At 43.3% G+C, this 25399-nt stretch overlaps 2 long non-coding RNA genes across 2 annotated transcripts; both read left to right on the plus strand.

Annotated features, from left to right (window-relative positions):
• Positions 1 to 799: 799 nt before the first annotated feature.
• On the plus strand, positions 800 to 11027 carry LOC142485832 (uncharacterized). The gene is made up of 7 exons (XR_012798706.1): positions 800 to 895; positions 3298 to 3419; positions 4438 to 4520; positions 5978 to 6081; positions 7313 to 7423; positions 9815 to 9934; positions 10955 to 11027. It is a non-coding gene; the product is annotated as an uncharacterized LOC142485832 (long non-coding RNA).
• Positions 11028 to 12491: 1464 nt separating this feature from the next.
• On the plus strand, positions 12492 to 24962 carry LOC142485835 (uncharacterized). Its single transcript, XR_012798710.1, has 6 exons — positions 12492 to 12604; positions 16234 to 16351; positions 17340 to 17406; positions 18973 to 19083; positions 22394 to 22503; positions 23875 to 24962. It is a non-coding gene; the product is annotated as an uncharacterized LOC142485835 (long non-coding RNA).
• The last annotated feature ends 437 nt before the right edge of the window (positions 24963 to 25399 follow it).

Below are 25399 nucleotides of genomic sequence, written 5' to 3' on the forward strand. Positions count from 1 at the left end.
GCACATGCTTGGTCGTCCACAGTGCGTGCGAGCGATGCAGAGCCGCCTCGGACCTCAGTGCAGGGATTGCTGCATACCCCCAGCATCTGTCACCCACAAACAATACACACACTAATACTCCCCACAATACACACTATAATACCTCCTCAATACTAATCTCCCCAATAATATTATAGCTCCAAACACAATATACACAACACCCTTACACAAGATACACAATCTAGTACTCTCCTCTGCACCTCTACACACAATATAATACTCCCACACACACAATATACACACTACCCTCCTACCCCCATAAAATACAACCAATAATACACACACACTTTGTGGATGTTGGGACCAGCTCCCGGCATGCACCAGTGAAAGAGAGAGGCCCGCAGAAGCTCGGAAGAACTCCCTCCATCCGTGCCTTCCTCCGTTTCACATCTTCTCCCTGTCTCTCTCCCTCCCTTTCCTTGCATCTCCCTGCGTCTTTACGTATACCCAGTCAGTGACGGCTCTGGTCACGTGATGCCTTAATATGCGCTTATCCATATATGTTCATCCACGTCACTAATGTGATGCCCGCACTGTTGCGGAGCTGGTACTTACGACGGGCACTTATTGTTTTATCAGTACTGCGTACCTGACTCTACCGGCCTACTTTCAACACTAGTACAATATGTGCTTCACTACGAGTGAGTGGGGAATATTGGCATCACACAGTCACTGTTGAATATGCCATTCAATCCATTTTGAAAATAGTAATGCAATGTGGTTTTGTTTTGTTTGCTTTTTGCAGTAATGAAGAATGGAAAAGTTATATTAAAATTAAATTGGAGGGGGACTAGATTCAGCATTTCATCATGAACTCTGCACTTGTGAGAATTTAACTTCTTGAATACCCTGACAGGTACACGCAACATTAAGACTATAATCTGCTGTGCAAGCTTTCGTGCTATACCTCCCCCTCAGGTTTTGATTTATACATTTGCTCCCTCAATTCATGTCCTCTAATATTTGAAAGCTCTCTCCTAGCATTTTCTCTTTACCACAGAACGTCATCCCAATGTAACCTCTCTCTTGTTCTTTCTGCTTGCTGTTTCCTCACTCCTCTGTTAAACTTTTCTAATTTCTCTAACTTCCACACTCCTGCTTTTATCCACATGTTCTCCTCTTTCCTTCCCCTACCTTTGCATGTGTCTACACACTGCACCATTTGTACAGACCTCTATTGCAGCTATTTCTGCACTGCTCAATGAAAAGCACTCTTTAATATCCTATTCTCTGTGCCCCCTCTCTCTGCGCCCCCTCTTTTGGCGCCTCCTCTCTCTGCGCCCCCTCTCTCTGCGCCTATCTGTCTCATTCTCTCTACGTCCCTCTCTCTCTACATAGAGCTATCTCTGTCTCTCTCTACACCTATCTCTGTGTCTCCTTCTATGTTTGCTGATGTGTGGGATATCTCTTATAATCTTGAACCTGCTCATATACACATCGGGCCTCCCTGCCTCTGCCTCCCTGCTAAGAGTGTTAACCTATCTAATGTAATCCACATTCCTTTCCTTACTTTTCTCTTCCCTTCTCCTATGCCATCTGGAATGTCCGTTCTCTGACTAACAAGGCTCTAGTTGTACATGACCTCTTCTGCTCTCATCATTCACAATCAGTCATTCCCCTCACCCCATCTTACCTGTCCCACTGATTTGCCTCTGCTTAATTAAACTCTCCTCTGACATCTACTCTAACCTCTCTGCTCTCTCTCTCTCTCTTTCCGCTTAAACTAACAATCTTATTAACTCTTACAATGCTATCCTCCTATCTATATGCCCCCTCTAGGCTCTGACACACTTGTCCCTCTAGCCCACACCCTTGGCTAAATTCCCAAACATGTTCATCACACTTCCACTCGCTGTTCTTAATGCCTATGAAGGAAATCACACAATTGATATTTGATTTTTCTACAGTAAAAATGTCTCCAGTCCTGTATAAAGCTGCTCTCTGGGGCCAAACCACACTACTTTTTTTTCACATTCATCAACACTCAAATTTAATTTACGCTGTCTTTTTTTCCCTGTATTTGACTCCCTCCACTAACCTTCTCCTCACACTTGCCATCCTTCCTTCACTTCTCCTCAAGCATTTGACTACTTCAGAGGCAAGGTGGATGCCACCCACAAGGAGATTCCTTCTGTCCCTTCCCCCTTCTCTCCTTCTACCTAATTCTCCTTCTGCATTTGACTCCTTTTCTTCTCTTACAGAGCTGGAAGCTAATCATCTTCTCTTCTCCCTCTACCACATGCCCTCTAGATCGTATCCCCTCACACCTTACTGCATCTCTTAGTCCCCACTCTCACCCACATCTTCAATTCCTCCCTATTCTCTGGCTCTTTACCCTCTTACTTTAAGCCTGTAGTGGTCACCCTTTTCTCAGAAACAACCTACACCCTATGTGCCTTACTAACTACCGCCCTGTATCCCTCCTGCTGTTTGTCTCCTAATTGCTAGAATGTCAACATTCTTAAATCACATTCCCTCCTGGATCCTTTACAACCTGCCTTTCGTACAGCTCGTTCTACAGACTGTGCTTAAAGCAAATTCCCAAGGTCACTTTTCCCTACTAATCCTACTTGATCTATCTGCTGCGTTTGATGCTCTCAATCACTCTCCTCCTTCATATTCTAAACTCTCTCTTGGTATCCGTAACACAGTTCTATCCTGGTTTTCATCATAACTTTCCTGTCACACATTCTCCATCTCTGTTGCTAACATGTCTTCGTCTTCTATTGATCTGTCTGTGGGTATACATCAGGGCTCTGTTCTGAGATCTCTCTTTCTCTCTACATACTATCATTTGGTGACCTCATCAACTCTTTGTGACAATCCTATAAATAACAAATACAAATATCAGGTCATGGGAATAAGTGATTTGGACATAAAAGTAACATTTCGGAAGTGTGGACAACTAATACATCTTGTAGATTGCCTTTACAGTGTGATGTCATTGATTCAGTAGATTGTGTGCAGACCAGGACTGCAGTACAGTGTCACTCACATGGATGACTTGCGTGGTAGAAGCTCAAGAACAAGGATGTCAAACTCCAGTCCTCGAGGGCAGCAAACAGGCCAGGTTTTCAGGATATCCCTACTGAAAACCTGGCCTGTTTGGGACCCTCGAGGACTGGAGTTTGACATGCATGCTCTAGAAGGAGCACAGCTGTGGGTGGGAGGTGGATTTGCTTTGCATCAAATGGTTTGGAGCAAGGTTTATTGTATGTATTATCATAATAACAATGCAATGCTTAACTTTTATTTCAGGAGGGATGACTGCAGAACAGAAGTGAATATTGAAGCCATGTGTTCCTTTTCTTGCAAAAGAGAAAATTTGAAGGACAGTTGAAGAGAAGGAAAATTACTACACAGAGACAGATAAGCAATGTGTATATTTCTCATTTACCATTTAGTATTTGTCGTTTTATTGACTCCACACAATCCGGCTGCTACGGGTTTCACATTGAATATTTTCATCTCTACTCTACCCCTTCCTGTGATCTGAACCATGCAAGTTTTCGTTGATTCAATACATCATGAGTAGAGGGTGGCTACAGTATGAAGTAAAGACCCAAGGACCACATCTACTACCATTCATAACAAGAACATGTGCAGTAGCGCACAGCTGCAGTTCTATGTGATTGTTATGAAAGGTTGAGGTGGTTCAATTCTATGAATCTGGAGTGGGATGGATCCTGTTTGCATCATATGGTTTCATCTAGGCCAGTAGATTATATAACTCTCAGTACAGGTTACACATGGCATCAGTATTAGTGATTTAAAGAGGAGGAAAGCTTCAATGTGGAGAACAAAGCCAAGTAATGTTGAAGTTACTCCTTTTACCATTTACTTGGTCAGTCTGTACTGTCTACTCTCCACACAGCTGCTAAGGATCTTCCATTTTAAATACTTTCACCTCCTATTCTGCACTGCTTTGCTGCCCATTATTCAGAGATGCGTTCCAGTCATGTTTAGCACTCTGAATCTCTCTGCAGTCATTGGTTCAGCACATCATGGGTAGAGCATGGCTACAGATACAGCAAGCTATTATTATTTTACCGGCTGATCACCCATAATATTGCATTAAAACATAGAATATCACTTAATTTCCAAAAGATTCAGTGATGCTGATAATGCAGAATCTCACAACATTTCCCATCATAATGCCATAATGCACAAGTGGGAGAAATAATCCTTGCTATATCTGTACATTGTGTGACGTATTACCTCAATGACCAATGAGAGCAAGTACATCTTCTGTATAGAGCGGCTGTGTTATGATGCAGTTATTGATCATCATTGACATAATCACAAGAATCTTATGCAAAGGGAAATTGTCCGCAGCGAAGTGAGATTTCAGCCCCCAAACGTCTGTAATATTAATGCAATGTCTTACTTTTGTTGCAGTGAACACTGAAGAGACGGATCTACTACAACACTGTACAGGATGAGCATACGCTACAAGCAGCAAAATGATCTTGCAGTTGACAGTATGTTGTTCTGGTAATGTGCACAATTATTATTTATGGGCTACACACCACAGTGCTGGACATATTCTGTTAACTTCAACTCTACTCCTAACATGGAGATGTCTTCCTGGTGTTACTGATTCAGTACATCATATGCACAGTGTGGTTATGATATGATGGATTGATTTAATGAACCCACCAACCAATGATGACATCTGCATCATCTTCTGTAAAGTGCAGCTACAGCATGATATTATCAGCATTTGGTGCGGTATAATCAGAGGTATCTATGTGCTTTTGTGCCTGTTTTAAGTCCTCCAGCTTAACGCCCCTACACCTCCCACTACACAGGCATACTTACTTATGCATACACTGACATCTGGCATACCTACACACACCCCAGGGCCACTTCCTTCCCCTGATGTCAGGGAGAGGATGGGCATGCAGAGTGCAGTAAGTCTCCACGTTACTCTGGCCAACAGTCTTGGCCTACCTCCAGCATCTGTCACCCACAACATCTGTTCCCTCCTTGTAAAGTGCTGAACTATCTCACCTGGGTCAGTGCTATAGCTGATCACAGTGCCCGATCAGGATGTCACTGTGACAGGCAGCAGTGCAGATTGACCGGTCAATCAATGCAGTGCCGCAACATATGCACTAAATGAGATTTCCGTGCCCCCAGTCAGGTTACTCCCTGGGCAGTGACCCTGCTCACACCCTCCCCTAGTTCCACCTCTGATCACAATTATCTCTCTTGGAGAGTGTAGCAAATTGGAGTTGGGGGAATCTCACCTCTGCCATGCATGGTCACAATCTGGGCACAGGACCCAAATAGTGGGCAATGTGGCACTTCTTACAGTAGAGAATAAGTAACTTTATTCTTTACTTGTGTATTAAGGACCTTATTTGCATTAAATTCAGTCCACATGGGACCAAGACTTTCTGGCTTACTGAACAAAGTGGAATTGTTTCGTAGAGGGTGGAGAATTGTATTTTATCTGAAATTACCCCCTCTGCACAAAATACAAACAATTATACCCATACAAGTACCTTGTGGAAGTTGTTGCCCTCTATCTTCCTGTGGTCTCTCCCTGTTTCTCACCGTGCCTCCTCCCATTTCCTTGCACCTCTGCGTCTCCGCATATATCCCTATACTCAGAGCCGGCTCCGGTCAGTGACATGGGATGCCCAAATATGAGCATACCCATATATGGGCATCCATGCCACTGACCGGAGCCCGCTCTGTTGCGGATATGGAGAGAGACTGGGAGATTTACATCCCCTTATAATTCATATGGTGCATAGTACCGGCACGTATTGTTTTACCGGTACTGTGTACCTTCCTACTTTCACACTGGTACAGTATATGCTGCAGTGGGACTGAGAGGGATATATTGGTAACACATAGTCATTGTTGGGGGAATTCAATCCATTTTGAAAATAGTAATGAAATGTTTTTTACTTTTCTTTTTTTTCAGTAATGAAGAATGAAACATTTCTGTTAAAATTGAATTGGAGGTGAACTGGATTCATCATCAACTCTGCACCAGTGTGAATTGATGTTCTTTAATGTTCTGATAAGGTACATGCAACATCTCTTCCTCAACCCCTGCACCACTCTCTGCCTCTTGCCTCTCTCTCTCCACCTCCCTGCTAAGCGTATTAACCCATCTAATGTAATCCACATTCCATGTCTCACTTTACTCTTCACTTCTCACGTGCCCTCTGGAATGACTGCTCTCTGACTAACAAGGTCTATTTGTACATGACCTCTTCTGCTCTCATCATCCACCACCTCTCATTCCCCTCACCCCTGTCCTACTCGATACCTCAGCTTAATTGAACTTTCTCCTCTGACATCTACCCTTATCTCTAACCTCTCCTCACTTTCTGCTTAAACTAACTATCTTGTTAACTTTTACAATGCTATCATCTCCTCCTCCTCCCTCCTCCTCCTCCCTCCTCCATCATATATATGCCCCTTCTAGGCTCTGACACACTCATCCCTCTAAGGCCATGATTATCATGGGCACATGCTTGGTCATCCACAGTGTGTGCGAGCGATGCAGAGCCGCCTCGGACCTCAGTGCAGGGATTGCTGCATACCCCCAGCATCTGTCACCCACAAACAATACACACACTAATACTCCCCACAATACACACTATAATACCTCCTCAATACTAATCTCCCCAATAATATTATAGCTCCAAACACAATATACACAACACCCTTACACAAGATACACAATCTAGTACTCTCCTCTGCACCTCTACACACAATATAATACTCCCACACACACAATATACACACTACCCTCCTACCCCCATAAAATACAACCAATAATACACACACACTTTGTGGATGTTGGGACCAGCTCCCGGCATGCACCAGTGAAAGAGAGAGGCCCGCAGAAGCTCGGAAGAACTCCCTCCATCCGTGCCTTCCTCCGTTTCACATCTTCTCCCTGTCTCTCTCCCTCCCTTTCCTTGCATCTCCCTGCGTCTTTACGTATACCCAGTCAGTGACGGCTCTGGTCACGTGATGCCTTAATATGGGCTTATCCATATATGTTCATCCACGTCACTAATGTGATGCCCGCACTGTTGCGGAGCTGGTACTTACGACGGGCACTTATTGTTTTATCAGTACTGCGTACCTGACTCTACCGGCCTACTTTCAACACTAGTACAATATGTGCTTCACTACGAGTGAGTGGGGAATATTGGCATCACACAGTCACTGTTGAATATGCCATTCAATCCATTTTGAAAATAGTAATGCAATGTGGTTTTGTTTTGTTTGCTTTTTGCAGTAATGAAGAATGGAAAAGTTATATTAAAATTAAATTGGAGGGGGTCTAGATTCAGCATTTCATCATGAACTCTGCACTTGTGAGAATTTAACTTCTTGAATACCCTGACAGGTACACGCAACATTAAGACTATAATCTGCTGTGCAAGCTTTCGTGCTATACCTCCCCCTCAGGTTTTGATTTATACATTTGCTCCCTCAATTCATGTCCTCTAATATTTGAAAGCTCTCTCCTAGCATTTTCTCTTTACCACAGAACGTCATCCCAATGTAACCTCTCTCTTGTTCTTTCTGCTTGCTGTTTCCTCACTCCTCTGTTAAACTTTTCTAATTTCTCTAACTTCCACACTCCTGCTTTTATCCACATGTTCTCCTCTTTCCTTCCCCTACCTTTGCATGTGTCTACACACTGCACCATTTGTACAGACCTCTATTGCAGCTATTTCTGCACTGCTCAATGAAAAGCACTCTTTAATATCCTATTCTCTGTGCCCCCTCTCTCTGCGCCCCCTCTTTTGGCGCCTCCTCTCTCTGCGCCCCCTCTCTCTGCGCCTATCTGTCTCATTCTCTCTACGTCCCTCTCTCTCTACATAGAGCTATCTCTGTCTCTCTCTACACCTATCTCTGTGTCTCCTTCTATGTTTGCTGATGTGTGGGATATCTCTTATAATCTTGAACCTGCTCATATACACATCGGGCCTCCCTGCCTCTGCCTCCCTGCTAAGAGTGTTAACCTATCTAATGTAATCCACATTCCTTTCCTTACTTTTCTCTTCCCTTCTCCTATGCCATCTGGAATGTCCGTTCTCTGACTAACAAGGCTCTAGTTGTACATGACCTCTTCTGCTCTCATCATTCACAATCAGTCATTCCCCTCACCCCATCTTACCCGTCCCACTGATTTTCCTCTGCTTAATTAAACTCTCGTCTGACATCTACTCTAACCTCTCTCTCTCTTTCCGCTTAAACTAACAATCTTATTAACTCTTACAATGCTATCCTCCTATCTATATGCCCCCTCTAGGCTCTGACACACTTGTCCCTCTAGCCCACACCCTTGGCTAAATTCCCAAACATGTTCATCACACTTCCACTCGCTGTTCTTAATGCCTATGAAGGAAATCACACAATTGATATTTGATTTTTCTACAGTAAAAATGTCTCCAGTCCTGTATAAAGCTGCTCTTTGGGGCCAAACCACACTACTTTTTTTTCACATTCATCAACACTCAAATTTAATTTACGCTGTCTTTTTTTCCCTGTATTTGACTCCCTCCACTAACCTTCTCCTCACACTTGCCATCCTTCCTTCACTTCTCCTCAAGCATTTGACTACTTCAGAGGCAAGGTGGATGCCACCCACAAGGAGATTCCTTCTGTCCCTTCCCCCTTCTCTCCTTCTACCTAATTCTCCTTCTGCATTTGACTCCTTTTCTTCTCTTACAGAGCTGGAAGCTAATCATCTTCTCTTCTCCCTCTACCACATGCCCTCTAGATCGTATCCCCTCACACCTTACTGCATCTCTTAGTCCCCACTCTCACCCACATCTTCAATTCCTCCCTATTCTCTGGCTCTTTACCCTTTTACTTTAAGCCTGTAGTGGTCACCCTTTTCTCAGAAACAACCTACACCCTATGTGCCTTACTAACTACCGCCCTGTATCCCTCCTGCTGTTTGTCTCCTAATTGCTAGAATGTCAACATTCTTAAATCACATTCCCTCCTGGATCCTTTACAACCTGCCTTTCGTACAGCTCGTTCTACAGACTGTGCTTAAAGCAAATTCCCAAGGTCACTTTTCCCTACTAATCCTACTTGATCTATCTGCTGCGTTTGATGCTCTCAATCACTCTCCTCCTTCATATTCTAAACTCTCTCTTGGTATCCGTAACACAGTTCTATCCTGGTTTTCATCATAACTTTCCTGTCACACATTCTCCATCTCTGTTGCTAACATGTCTTCGTCTTCTATTGATCTGTCTGTGGGTATACATCAGGGCTCTGTTCTGAGATCTCTCTTTCTCTCTACATACTATCATTTGGTGACCTCATCAACTCTTTGTGACAATCCTATAAATAACAAATACAAATATCAGGTCATGGGAATAAGTGATTTGGACATAAAAGTAACATTTCGGAAGTGTGGACAACTAATACATCTTGTAGATTGCCTTTACAGTGTGATGTCATTGATTCAGTAGATTGTGTGCAGACCAGGACTGCAGTACAGTGTCACTCACATGGATGACTTGCGTGGTAGAAGCTCAAGAACAAGGATGTCAAACTCCAGTCCTCGAGGGCAGCAAACAGGCCAGGTTTTCAGGATATCCCTACTGAAAACCTGGCCTGTTTGGGACCCTCGAGGACTGGAGTTTGACATGCATGCTCTAGAAGGAGCACAGCTGTGGGTGGGAGGTGGATTTGCTTTGCATCAAATGGTTTGGAGCAAGGTTTATTGTATGTATTATCATAATAACAATGCAATGCTTAACTTTTATTTCAGGAGGGATGACTGCAGAACAGAAGTGAATATTGAAGCCATGTGTTCCTTTTCTTGCAAAAGAGAAAATTTGAAGGACAGTTGAAGAGAAGGAAAATTACTACACAGAGACAGATAAGCAATGTGTATATTTCTCATTTACCATTTAGTATTTGTCGTTTTATTGACTCCACACAATCCGGCTGCTACGGGTTTCACATTGAATATTTTCATCTCTACTCTACCCCTTCCTGTGATCTGAACCATGCAAGTTTTCGTTGATTCAATACATCATGAGTAGAGGGTGGCTACAGTATGAAGTAAAGACCCAAGGACCACATCTACTACCATTCATAACAAGAACATGTGCAGTAGCGCACAGCTGCAGTTCTATGTGATTGTTATGAAAGGTTGAGGTGGTTCAATTCTATGAATCTGGAGTGGGATGGATCCTGTTTGCATCATATGGTTTCATCTAGGCCAGTAGATTATATAACTCTCAGTACAGGTTACACATGGCATCAGTATTAGTGATGTAAAGAGGAGGAAAGCTTCAATGTGGAGAACAAAGCCAAGTAATGTTGAAGTTACTCCTTTTACCATTTACTTGGTCAGTCTGTATTGTCTACTCTCCACACAGCTGCTAAGGATCTTCCATTTTAAATACTTTCACCTCCTATTCTGCACTGCTTTGCTGCCCATTATTCAGAGATGCGTTCCAGTCATGTTTAGCACTCTGAATCTCTCTGCAGTCATTGGTTCAGCACATCATGGGTAGAGCATGGCTACAGATACAGCAAGCTATTATTATTTTACCGGCTGATCACCCATAATATTGCATTAAAACATAGAATATCACTTAATTTCCAAAAGATTCAGTGATGCTGATAATGCAGAATCTCACAACATTTCCCATCATAATGCCATAATGCACAAGTGGGAGAAATAATCCTTGCTATATCTGTACATTGTGTGACGTATTACCTCAATGACCAATGAGAGCAAGTACATCTTCTGTATAGAGCGGCTGTGTTATGATGCAGTTATTGATCATCATTGACATAATCACATGAATCTTATGCAAAGGGAAATTGTCCGCAGCGAAGTGAGATTTCAGCCCCCAAACGTCTGTAATATTAATGCAATGTCTTACTTTTGTTGCAGTGAACACTGAAGAGACGGATCTACTACAACACTGTACAGAATGAGCATACGCTACAAGCAGCAAAATGATCTTGCAGTTGACAGTATGTTGTTCTGGTAATGTGCACAATTATTATTTATGGGCTACACACCACAGTGCTGGACATATTCTGTTAACTTCAACTCTACTCCTAACATGGAGATGTCTTCCTGGTGTTACTGATTCAGTACATCATATGCACAGTGTGGTTATGATATGATGGATTGATTTAATGAACCCACCAACCAATGATGACATCTGCATCATCTTCTGTAAAGTGCAGCTACAGCATGATATTATCAGCATTTGGTGCGGTATAATCAGAGGTATCTATGTGCTTTTGTGCCTGTTTTAAGTCCTCCAGCTTAACGCCCCTACACCTCCCACTACACAGGCATACTTACTTATGCATACACTGACATCTGGCATACCTACACACACCCCAGGGCCACTTCCTTCCCCTGATGTCAGGGAGAGGATGGGCATGCAGAGTGCAGTAAGTCTCCACGTTACTCTGGCCAACAGTCTTGGCCTACCTCCAGCATCTGTCACCCACAACATCTGTTCCCTCCTTGTAAAGTGCTGAACTATCTCACCTGGGTCAGTGCTATAGCTGATCACAGTGCCCGATCAGGATGTCACTGTGACAGGCAGCAGTGCAGATTGACCGGTCAATCAATGCAGTGCCGCAACATATGCACTAAATGAGATTTCCGTGCCCCCAGTCAGGTTACTCCCTGGGCAGTGACCCTGCTCACACCCTCCCCTAGTTCCACCTCTGATCACAATTATCTCTCTTGGAGAGTGTAGCAAATTGGAGTTGGGGGAATCTCACCTCTGCCATGCATGGTCACAATCTGGGCACAGGACCCAAATAGTGGGCAATGTGGCACTTCTTACAGTAGAGAATAAGTAACTTTATTCTTTACTTGTGTATTAAGGACCTTATTTGCATTAAATTCAGTCCACATGGGACCAAGACTTTCTGGCTTACTGAACAAAGTGGAATTGTTTCGTAGAGGGTGGAGAATTGTATTTTATCTGAAATTACCCCCTCTGCACAAAATACAAACAATTATACCCATACAAGTACCTTGTGGAAGTTGTTGCCCTCTATCTTCCTGTGGTCTCTCCCTGTTTCTCACCGTGCCTCCTCCCATTTCCTTGCACCTCTGCGTCTCCGCATATATCCCTATACTCAGAGCCGGCTCCGGTCAGTGACATGGGATGCCCAAATATGAGCATACCCATATATGGGCATCCATGCCACTGACCGGAGCCCGCTCTGTTGCGGATATGGAGAGAGACTGGGAGATTTACATCCCCTTATAATTCATATGGTGCATAGTACCGGCACGTATTGTTTTACCGGTACTGTGTACCTTCTTACTTTCACACTGGTACAGTATGTGCTGCAGTGGGACTGAGAGGGATATATTGGTAACACATAGTCATTGGTGGGGGAATTCAATCCATTTTGAAAATAGTAATGCATTGTTTTTTACTTTTTTTTTTGCAGTAATGAAGAATGAAAAAGTTCTGTTAAAATTGAATTGGACGTGAACTGGATTCAGCATTTCATCATCAACTCTGCACCAGTGTGAATTGACGTTCTTTAATGTTCTGACAAGGTACATGCAACATCTCTTCCTCTACCCCTACACCACCCTCTGCCTCTTGCCTCTCTCTCCACCTCCCTGCTAAGCGTATTAACCCATCTAATGTAATCCACATTCCTTGTCTCACTTTACTCTTCCCTTCTCACGTGCCCTCTGGAATGTCTGCTCTACGACTAACATGGTCTATTTGTACATGACCTCTTCTGCTCTCATCATCCACCACTTCTCATTCCCCTCACCCCTGTCCTACTCGATACCTCAGCTTAATTGAACTCTCTCCTCTGACATCTACCCGTATCTCTAACCTCTCCTCACTTTCTGCTTAAACTAACTATCTTGTTAACTCTTACAATGCTATCATCTCCTCCTCCCTCCTCCTCCATCATCTATATGCCCCTTCTAGGCTCTGACACACTCATCCCTCTAAGGCCGTGATTATCATGGGCACACGCTTGGTCGTCCACAGTGCGTGCGAGCGATGCAGGGCCTCCCCGTCGCCTCGGACCTCAATGCGGGGATTGCTGGAGCGACAGGCATGCGCTAACTTTGCCTTCTGTTGCGTGCTTACTATAGACGCAGCCTAACCCATGCATTGGTTTAATTCACAAGCACGCTCTCATCACACTTCATCACATCACACTGCTGCTCTTAACACCTATGGAGGAAATCTCACAGTCTGATTTTCTACACTAAACCTTTGTCCTGTTCTGTAAAACTCTGCTCCTTTTTTTAAGGTCAAACACTACTTTTTCCTCACTCATCAACACTCCAATTTCATTCACACTGTCTTCTATGTATTTGAGTCCCACCACTGACTTTCTCCTCCCACTTAACATCCATCCTTTATTTCTCCTCAAGCCTTTGCTCACTTGAGGCAAGGTGGATGCCATCCACAAGTAGATTCGTTCTCTCCCTTCCCCCTCTCTCTTTTTCTATCTAGATCTCATTGCACTCTTGACTCCTTTTCTCCTGTCACAAAGCTGGAACCTGATCTTCTCTTCTCCCTCTACCACATGCCCTCTCAATCCTATATTCTCACTCTCACCCACATCTTCAATTCCTCCATATCCTTTGGCTCTTTCAACTCTTCCTTTTAAGCATGCAGTGGTCACCCCTATTCTCAAAAATAACCTTGACCTTGTGTGAATTTCTAACTATCGCCCTGTATCCGTCCTACCATTTGCCTCCTAATTGCTAGAACGTCTTGTGATCTCCCGTTTGATCAACATTCTTAAATCACATGCTCCTCTGGGCCCTTCACAATCTGCCTTTTCCAATGTAACCAATTATGTACATAAAGAAAATTCCCAAGGTCCATTTTACTTACTAATCCTGCTTGATCTCTCTTCTGCTTTTGATACTGTCAATCACTCTTCTCATTCATATTCTAAACTCTTTCTTCGTATCCGCAGCAAACTTATATCCTGGTTTTCATCATACTTCTCCATCACACATTCTCCATCTCTGTTGCTAACGTGTCTTTGTCTCCTGTTGTTTTGTCTGTTGGTATACCTCAGGACTCTGTTCTGGGACCTCTCTCACTACATACTATCACTAGTTGACCTTATCAACTATTTTGGCCCTTGATATCATCTCTATGCAGATGATACACACACCTATCCACCCTACCGTCACTCCTGCAATTTAGTTCCTAGTTTCGGTTCGCCTCCTGGCTATATCCTCCATGGATGACACTCTTCTGCCTTAAACCTAATGTCTAAAACTGAGCTCCTCATATTTCCCCCTAAATCTGGCCTAATATCACCTTTCTCCATCGCAGTAAACAGTACTACCATCATCCTGTCATGAAAGCACATTGCCTAGGAGTAACATTTGACTCTTCCCTTTCCATCTTCATTCACGACACTGGCTAAAGTTTGTCGATTCTTTCTCTGTAATATTTCCAAGATTTGCCCTTTTCTCTGTCAATCTACTGCTAAAACGCCAATGCATGCCCTTATCGTATGGGTTAACATACTGCTAACAGGGCTCCCTGCTTCACAACTTTCTCATTTGCAATCTATCCAAAACTCTGCTGCTTGAATAATTTCCCTTTCTCCCACAACAGTATCTGCTCATCTCCTCCTCCTCCTCCTTAAATCCCTCTCCTTGCTTCCCATCAAGTTTCAGATCACCTACAAAGTTCTCCTCCTTACCTTTTTGTTAAGGTTCTCTATTAGTGGTGTACCGAGTACCCGGCGTTACCCAACACATTTCCAGCTACCCGGACATTACTCGAAACCGGCCACTGAGAAGTGGACTTGGCCGGGTAATACCCGGCGTCGGGTAATGTCAGGGCAGCTGGAAATAATCTTTTATACTTACCTTTCCTAAGACATCTAGGATCAGCAGCAGCAGTCCTCTGATGTTGGCAGCATCAGAGGTGTCTTCACCTGGCGGGGGGAGCTGCAGGAATCACTTCCACAGCACCGAAGCAGGTAAGCTGTGTCTGTGAGCCTGCAGCTCCCCCGCCGGCTGAAGACACCACAGATGCTGCCACCGTCACAGGACTGCTGCTGATCCTAGATGTCACCGCCACCCGGAAGGTAAGTGCCAAACCGTGTACCCGACCGGGTAGAACCTTTCATTTTGGCCGGGTACCCGTTACCCATTTTTTTATAGTTGAGGACCCAGTCCAACACTATTCTCTATTCATCTGCTCCTTCCTACATATCATCTTTGGTCTCGTTATGCCCTTCCTCGTCTCCTAAGCTCTACTAATAACTGTCTCCATTATACTTCTTACACCTCTACTGCGCACTCGCTCTCTTGCCTGAAACCCTTTCCCATCAATTTACCTGTGAAACTCACACACACTCAGTATATGCCAACATACCCTCTTCCACCCACATTTAAGATCAACCTTAAAATTCACAACTTAAATGAAGCATTTCAATAGCTTTTACTCGTTGCTACTGTCACTCATTCAGTCACTAACTATTGTTCCCAAGAAGTGCTTTATACTACAAGTACCCACCATTAAGGACAAGCATTGTCATCTACTGCACTTGTTCCCCCACCTGTTGTCTCTCTGTAAGTCTCCTTACATTTCTCTTAGATTGTAAACTACCCAGGACAGGGATTTACTTTCCTATTGTCTGTTTTTGTTTGTTGAACTTATTGTATAATAATTTCCTGTACTTTTTGGTCTCTCTTGTAAAGCGCTGAGTACACAATGGGTGGTATATAAATAGAGATATATGCAGAGTCTAGAGACAAGGCACACGTGTATAGGTAGCTACAGTTTATCCGGGACCGTATGCATCCTTGAAGTGCCTGTCCCAGTTATTTTCTATTGATTGCAATGTAGGAGTGTCTGTCCTGTCTTATTTTTTTTATTATTATTATCATTATTATTATTATATATACAAAGATATATACAAAGATTGTTTCCTGTCGTTAGCATGACATTGTGTGACACAGTGTGATGTCATTGATTCAGTAGATTGTGTGCAGACCGGGACTGCAGTACAGTTTCACTGACATGAATAACTTGTGTGGTAGAAGCTCTAGAAGGAGCACAGCTGTGGGAGGGAGGTGGATTTGCTTTGTATCACATGGTTTGGAGCAAGGTTCATTGTATGTATCGTCAATAATAATTATAATAATAATAATGCAATGCTTAACTTTTTTATTTCAAGAGGAAAGACTGCAGAACAGAAGTGAATATTGAAGCCATGTGTTCATTTTCTTGCAAAATAGAAAATTGAAGGACAGTTGAAGAGGAGGAAAATGACTACACAGAGACAGATAAGCAATGTGTATATTTCTCATTTAGTATTTGTCGTTTTATTGACTCCAAAAAATCCGGCTGCTAAGGGTTTCGCATTGGACATATTCACCTCTACTCCACCCCTTCCTGTGATCTGTACCATGCAGATTTTTGTTGATTCAATACATCATGAATAGAGTGTGGCTACAGTATGAAGTACTGACCCAAGGACCACATCTACTACCATTCATAACAAGAACATGTGCAGTAGCGCACTGCTGCAGTTCTATGTTATTGCTATGAAAGGTTGAGGTGGTGCAATCATATGAATCTTGAGTGGGAGGGATCCTGTTTGCATCATTTAATTTGATCTAGGCCAGTAGAGTATATAACTCTCAGTACAGGTTACATATGGCATCAGTATTAGTGATTTAAAGAACAGAAAAACAGGAGTGGAGAACAAAACCAAGTAATGTTGAAGTTACTACTTTTTACTATTTACTTGGTCAGTCTGTACTGTCTACTCCCCACACAGCTGCTAAGGGTTTCCATTTGAGATACATTCACCTTCTACTCTGCACTACTGTGCTACCCTCTATTCAGAGATGAGTTCAAGTCATGTTTACCACTCTAAATCGCTCTGCAGTCATTGATTCAGCACATCATGGGTAGAGCATGGCTATAGATACAGCAAGCTTTATTTTACCCTAATATTGCATTAAAAAATAGAATATCACTCAGTTTCCTACAGATTTACTGATGCTGATAATGCAGAATCTCACCCTCCCATCATAATACACCAGAGGAAGAAATAATCCTTGCTATATATGTACATTGTGTGACATATTGCCTCCATGACCATTGATGGCAAATACATATTCTGTATAGAGCAGCTGTGTTATGATGTAGTTGTTATTGATCATCATTGAGATATAATCACAAGAATCTTATGCAAAGGGAAACTGTCATTAGCAGAGTGGGATTTCAGCCCCCAAACTTCTGTAATATTAATGCAATGTCTTACTTTTATTGCAGTGAACACCGAAGAGACGGATCTACTACAACAGCAAAATGATCATGCAGTTGACAATATGTTGTTCTGGTAATGTGCACAATTATTATGTATGGGCTCCACACCACAGTGCTGGACATATTTTGTTAACTTCAACACTACCCCTACCATGGAGATGTCTTCCTGTGATTGGTGTTACTGATTCAGTACATCATATGCACAGTGTGGCTATTATATGATGGATTGATTTAATGAACCCACCAAACACTGATGACATCTGTATCATCTTCTGTAAAGTGCATCTACAGCAGGATATTATCAGCATTTGGGGTGATATAATCAGAGGCATCTATGTGCTTTTGTGCTGGGTAAAGTCCTCCAGCTGAACCGCCCCCCGCCCCCCACCCCCCTACACCTCCTGCCACACAGGCAAACTTACTTACACACACAGCACACTTACTTATGCACACTGACACTTGGCATACCTACACACACACACCCCACAGCCACTGGCATGCATGCAGAGTCCTGGGCATGCAGGATGGGCATGCAGAGTACAGAATATCTCCACCTTGCTCTGGCCCGTACTCTTGGCCTACCCCCAGCATCTGTCACCCACAACCTCTGTTCCCTCCCTGTAAATTGCTGCACTAACACACCTTGGTCAGCGCTGCAACCGATCACAGCACCGGATCATGTCACTGTGATAGGAAGCAGTGCTAATTGACCGGTCAATCAATGCCACGTGGCAACATACGCACCAAAAGAGATTTCCATGCCCCCTGACAGGCTACTCCCTGGGCAGTGACCCTGCTCATCTTCCACCTCTGATCACAATATTCTCTCTTGGAGAGTGTAGCAAATTGGAGTTGGGGGAATTTCACCTCTGCAGTGCATGTAGAGTCCTGTATGCAGAGTACAGAAAGTCTCCACCTTAGTCTGGCCCGTACTCTTGGCCTACCCACAGCATCTGTCACCCACAAATAATACATACACTAATACTCCCCACAATACACACTTTAATACCTCCTCAATAATAATCTCCCCAATAATATTATAGTCTTAAACACAATATACACAATACCCCCTAACACAAGATACCCAATCTAACACTCTCCTCTGCACCTCAACATAATATACACACTATAATACCCTACACACAATATAATACTCCCACACACACACAATATACACACTATCCTCCTACCGCCATAAAACACAACCAATAATACACACACACTTTGTGGATGTTGGGACCAGCTCCTTGCATGCACCAGTGAAAGAGAGAGGCCTGCCATCCGTGCCTCCCTCCGTTTCCCATCTTCTCCCTGTCTCTCTCCCTCCCTTTCTTTGCATCTCCCTGCATCTTTGCGTATACCCAGTCAGTGACGGCTCCGGTCACGTGATGCCTTAATATGGGCTTATCCATATATCTGTTGCAGAGATGGAGAGAGACCTGGAGATTTTACATTTCCTTATAATTCATATTGGTACTTAGTACGGGCACTTATTGTTTTATCAGTACTGGGTACCTGACCGTACTGGCCTACGAGTGAGAAGGCAATATTGGCATCACACAGTTACTGTTGAATATGTCATTCAATCCATTTTGAAAATAGTAATGCAATGTGGTTTTGTTTTGTTTGCTTTTTGCAGTAATGAAGAATGAAAAAGTTATATTAAAATTAAATTGGAGGGGAACTGGATTCAGCATTTCTTCATGAACTCTGCACTTGTGAGCATTGACCTTCTTGAGTGCCCTGACAGGTACACGCAACTTTAAGACTATAATCTTCATCAACTGCTGTGCAAGCTTTCGTGCTATACCTCCCCCTCCGGTTTTGATTTATACATTTGCTCTCTCAATTCATGTCCTCTAATATCTGGAGGCTCTCTCCTAGCATTTCTCTCTACCACAGCACGTCATCCCAATGTAACCTCTCTCTTGTTCTTTCTGTTTACTGTTTCCTCACTGCTCTGTAAAACTTTTCTAATTTCTCTAACTTCCACACTCCTGCTTTTATCCACATGTTCTATACACTTTCCTTCCCCTACCTTTGCATGTGTCTACACAAAGCACCATTTGTACAGACCTCTATTGCAGCTATTTCTGCACTGCTCAATGAAATGCTCTCCTGCACATCCTATTCTCTTCCACCTTCCCTCATTCTCTACGCCCCCCTCTCAAAGCCCCCTCTCTCTATGTCTCCTCTCTCTACGCCTATCTGTCTCATTCTCTTGATGCCCTTCTCTCTCTACATATCCCTATCTCTGTCTCTCTCTACACCTATCTCTGTGTCTCCTTCTATGCTCGCTGATGTTGGGGGATATCTCTTATAATCTTGGACCGGCTCATATACACATCAGGCCTCCCTACTAAGAGTGTTAACCTATCTAATGTAATCCACATTCCTTTCCTTACTTTTCTCTTCCCTTCTCCTGTGCCCTCTGGAATGTCCACTCTTACTAACAAGGCTCTAGTTGTACATAACCTCTTCTGCTCTCATCAGTCACAATCAGTCATTCCCCTCACCGCATCTTACCTGTCCCACTGATTTGCCTCTGCTTAATTAAACTCTCCTCTGACATCTACTCTAACCTCTCTTCTCTCTTCTCTCTCTCTCTTTCTGCTTAAACTAACAATCTTATTAACTCTTACAATGCTATCCTCCTATCTATATGCCCCCTATAGGCTCTGACACACTCATCCCTCTAACTCACACCTTTGGCTAAATTCCCAAACACACTCATCACACTTCCACTCGCTGTTCTTAATACCTACGGAGGAAATCTCACACTTTGTTTGATTTTTCTACAGTAAAAATGTCTCCTGTCCTGTATAAAGCTGCTCTCTAGGGCTAAATACACTACTTTTTTCCACACTCATCAACACTCAAATTTAATTTACGCTGTTTTTTTCTCTGTATTTGACTCCCTCCACTGACCTTCTCCTCCCACTTGCCATCCTTCCTTCACTTCTCCTCAAGCATTTGACTACTTCAGAGGCAAGGTGGATGCCACCCAAAAGGAGATTCCTTCTGTCCTTCCCCCTTCTCTCCTTCTACCCAAATCTCCTTCTGCACTTGACTCCTTTTCTTCTCTTACAGAGCTGGAAGCTAATCATCTTCTCTTCTCCCTCTACCACATGCCCTCTAGATCGTATCCCCTCACACCTTACTGCATCTCTTAGTCCCCACTCTCACCCACATCTTCAATTTCTCCCTATTCTCTGGATTTTTGCCCTCTTACTTTAAGCCTGTAGCGGTCACCCTTTTGTCAGAAACAAACTACACCCTATGTGCCTTACTAACTACCGCTCTGTATCCCTCATGCTGTTTGCCTTCTAATTGCTAGTGTCAACATTCTTAAATCACATGCCCTCCTGGATCCTTTACAACCTGCCTTTCGTACAGCACGTTCTACAGACTGTGCTTAAAGCTAATTCCCAAGGTTTTTCCCTACTAATCCTACTTGATCTATCGGCTGCGTTTGATGCTCTCAATCACTCTCCTCCTTCATATTCTAAACTCTCTCTTGGTATCAGTAACAAAGTTCTATCCTGGTTTTCATCATAACTTTCCTGTCACACATTCTCCATCTCTGTTGCTAACATGTCTTCGTCTTCTATTGATCTGTCTGTGGGTATACATCAGGTCTCTGTTCTGAGATCTCTCTTTCTCTCTACATACTATCATTTGGTGACTTCATCAATGCTTTTGGCCTTAGATATAATCTCTATGCGGATGATACACACACAAATCTATCCACCCCTGTTCTCACTCCTGCAATCCAGTCCCTACTCTTGGGTTGTCTCCTGGCTATATGCTCATGGATGGCACTCCACTGCCTTAAACTTAATGTCTAAAACTGGGCTCATATTATCCCCTTTCTCCATCACAGTAAACAGTACTACCATCTATCTTGTCATCAAACATGTTGCATAGGAGTAACATTTGGCTCTTCAATTCCATCTCCATTCACATGCACGGCTATGGGTAAAATGTGTTGCCTCTTTCTCTGTAATATTGCCAAGATCTTCCCTTTCCCCTCTCAACCTACTGCTAAAACTCCAATGTATACTGTTATCCTATAGGTTATTTTAACATACTACTAACAGGCCTCCATGCTTCACAACTTTCTCCTATGCAAAACTCTGCTGCTTGAATTATCTCACTTTCTTCCACAACAGTCTCTGCTCATCTCCTTAAATCCCTGTCCTGGCATCCCATCAAGTTTTTGTATCACCTACAAAGTTCTCCTCCTTACCTTTTTGTTAAGGCTCTCCATTAATCTGCTCCTTCTTGCATATCATCTTTGATCTCTCGTTATGCCCTTGCTTGTCTCTTGCACTATAACCATAACTGTCTCCTGTAAACTTCTTTCACCTCTACTGTTCTCTCACTTGCCTGAAACCATTTTCCATCACTGCACCGTACATGTGAAACTTCCTCACACTCAGTATATGCCAACATAACCTCTTCCACCCACATGTAAGACCAATCTTAAAATTCACGACTTAAATCAAGCATTTCAAAAACTTTGACTCGTGGCTACTGTCCCACACCCACAGTCACTGCTAACAACTATTGTTCCCAAGATGTGCTTTCTACTAATTGTACCCACCATTAAGGACAAGCATTGTCATCTACTGCACTTCTTCCCCCAACTGCTGCCTCTCTTTAAGTCTTCTAACATTTCTATTAGATTGTAAAGTTCCCAGGGCAAGGATTTACTTTCCTATAATCTGTTTTTATTTGTCGCACTTATTTTTTAATTATTTTTCCCCTCTCCCCTAATGATATACATATAGGTTTTCCTGTCATTTGCATGACAGAGTTATTATGGTTAACTATTGCATCATGTAGACTGCCTTTTCAGTGTGATGTAATTGATTCAGTACTTTGTGTGCAGACTGTGACTGCAGTACAGTGTCACGAACATTAATGACTTGTGTGGTAGAAGCTCTAGAAGGAACACAGCTATGGGAGGGAGGTGGATTTACTTTGGATCACATGGTTTGGCGCAAGGTTCATTGTATGTATGATCATAACCATGCAATGCTTAACTTTTATTTCAGGAGGGAAGAACAGTGAATATTGAAGCCATGTGTTTCTTTTCTGTCAGAAGAGAAATTTTGAAAGACAGTTGAAGAGGAGGAAAATGACTACACAGAGACAGATAAGCAATGTGTATATTTCTCATTTAGTATTTGTCGTTTTGTTGACTCCACACAATCCAGCTGCTAAGGGTTTCGCATTGGACATATTCCCCTCTACTCTACCCTTCCTGTGATCTGTACCATGCAGGTTTTTGTTGATTCAATACATCATGAGTAGAGTGTGGCTGCTGTATGAAGTATTGACCCAAGGACCACATCTACTACCATTCATAACAAGAACATGTGCAGTAGCGCACTGCTGTAGTTCTATGTGTTTTATTAAAGGTTGAAGTGGTGCAATCATATGAATCTGGAGTGGGATGAATCCTGTTTGCATCATATGGTTTCATCTAGGCCAGTAGAGTATATCTCTCAGTACAGGTTACACATGGCATCAGTAGTAGTGATTTAAAGAACAGAAAAAACAAGAGAAACTTCAATGTTGATAACAAAGCCAAGTAATGTTGAAGATACTCCTTTAACTATTTATTTGATCAGTCTGTACTGTCTACTCCCCACACAGCTACTAAGTCTTCCATTTGAGATACATTCACCTCCTACTCTGCACTGCTGTTCTGTCCTCTATTCAGAGATGAGTTCCAGTCATGTTTACCACTCTGAATCACTCTGCAGTCATTGATTCAGCACATCATGGGTAGAGCATGGCTACAGATACAGTAAGCTTTATTTTACCGGCTGATCATCCATAATATTGCATTAAAACATAGAATATTACTCAGTTTCCAAAAGATTCAGTGATGCTAATAATGCAGAATCTTACAACACATCCCATCATAATGCACCAGAGGAAGAAATAATCCTTGCTACACTACCGACACGTTTTATTGAAGCACGGCTAGCACCGCAAGCCGGGGGATGCCCCGGCGTGCTAGCCGCACTCCCTCAGCGTGCCGCGCATCACCGATGCACGGTCACGCGTCATCGGGTGCCTGCGCCCCCTGCACGCGCGTCCAGGGCTCCCCGAGGGAGCACTGGTGTCCCGCGATGTGGGGGACAGCGGCAGGGGGTTCCGGGGGACCCGACGGACCCGGCAGCGGAAGGGAGAAAGCCCCGATCGGAGGGCGCTCCTCCGCTGCTTCGGCGTGCGCCCGGCACCCTCCGGCGCGCGCCAGGTTACTGCTGCGGCCAAGAACGGGCAAATGCTCGAATAAACTCGGCCGCAGCAGTATATCTGTACATTGTGTGACGTTTGGCCTCCATGACCATTGATAGCAAATACATATTTTGTATTGAGCGGCTGTGTTATGATGTAGTTGTTATTGATCATCATTGAGATATAATCACAAGAATCTTATGCAAAGGGAAAATGTCTGCAGCATAGTGGGATTTCAGCTCCCAAACTTCTGTAATATTAATGCAATGTCTTACTTTTATTGCAGTGAACACTGAAGAGACGGATCTACGACAACACTGCACAGGACAAGAGCAAACACTACAAGCAGCAAAATGATCTTGCAGTTGCAAGTATGTTCTGTAATGTGCACAATTATTATTTATGGGCTACACACCACAGTGCTGGACATATTCTGTTAACTTCTACCCCTACCATGGAGATGTCTTCCTGTGATTGATTCAGTACATCATATGCACAGTGTGGCTATGATATGATGGATGGATTTAATGAACCCACCACCCACTGACATCTGCATCATCTTCTGTAAAGTGCAGCAGGATATTATCAGCATTTGGGGTGGTATAATCTGGGGCATCTATGTGCTTTTGTGCCTGGATAAGTTCCTCCAGCTGAACCACCCCCCTATACCTGCCACACAGGCATACTTACAGAGCACACTTACTTATGCACACTGACACTTGGAATACACACACACACACACACACACACACACAGACACTGTCATGCATGCAGTGTCCTGTATGCAGAGTACAGAAAGTCTCCACCTTACTCTGGCCCGTACTCATGGCCTATCCCCAGCATCTGTCATCCACAACCTCTGTTCCCTCCCTGTAAAGTGCTGCACTAACACACCTGGGTCAGCGCTGCAGCTGATCACAGTGCCGGATCATGATGTCAATGGGATAGGCAGCAGAGCTGATTGACAAGTCAATCAATGCAGCTCCGCAATATATGCACCAAAAGAGATTTCTGTACCCCCTGTCAGGCTACTCCCTGGGCAGCGACCCTTCTCACCCCTCTCATTCCACCTCTGATCACAATAATCTCTCTTGGAGTGTGTAGCAAATTGGAGTTGGGGGAATCTCACCTCTGTAGTGCATGGTCACAATCTGGGCACTGTACCCAAATATTGGGCAATGTGGCACGTCTTACAGTAGAGAATAGAATAAGTAACTATATTCTTTACTTGTGTATTAAGGAACTTATTTGCAATAAAAATTCAGTCCACCTGGGACCAAGACTTTCTGGTTTTCTGAACAAAGTGGAATTGTTTTCCTATAATTTTATATTCTCTGAAATGTAACATCACAATAAAGTACTCCTATTTTTTTCCTTTGTGCTTTTTTATGGACTATTCCTTTATGTATTTCACTTAATGGGACTAATTACCTTACGATTAGATTTCACTTGTATTTTCTTGGGTTACTCTTTGGAATTTCTCTCTGTGTTCATTTATACTATCTTATTTAGAGCAGTCTTTGCCATTGGACCCCATTTCTTGCCAGAGAGATCTGTAACACAGAGTATTGAAGAGAGTACAGAACAGTGGTGAAGTAGATTTTTATGCTTCTAGGCAGCCTCCCTTCTCACCATGTATTCTGCCCCCGACGGTCTCTTGCACTGCTCCCTCCTACACCCACTCTCCTCACTCTTCCCTCCCCTCCCCGCTATCACTCAATGACCCCCTCTCATTCAATCCTGCTCCCTTACTCCCCCCTCACTCATTCTTCCTTCTGCACACACAATCCTCCCGAATATCACTCCCAAAC

Source organism: Ascaphus truei, unplaced genomic scaffold (assembly GCF_040206685.1).
Source record: "Ascaphus truei isolate aAscTru1 unplaced genomic scaffold, aAscTru1.hap1 HAP1_SCAFFOLD_641, whole genome shotgun sequence".
NCBI lineage: Eukaryota > Metazoa > Chordata > Amphibia > Anura > Ascaphidae > Ascaphus > Ascaphus truei.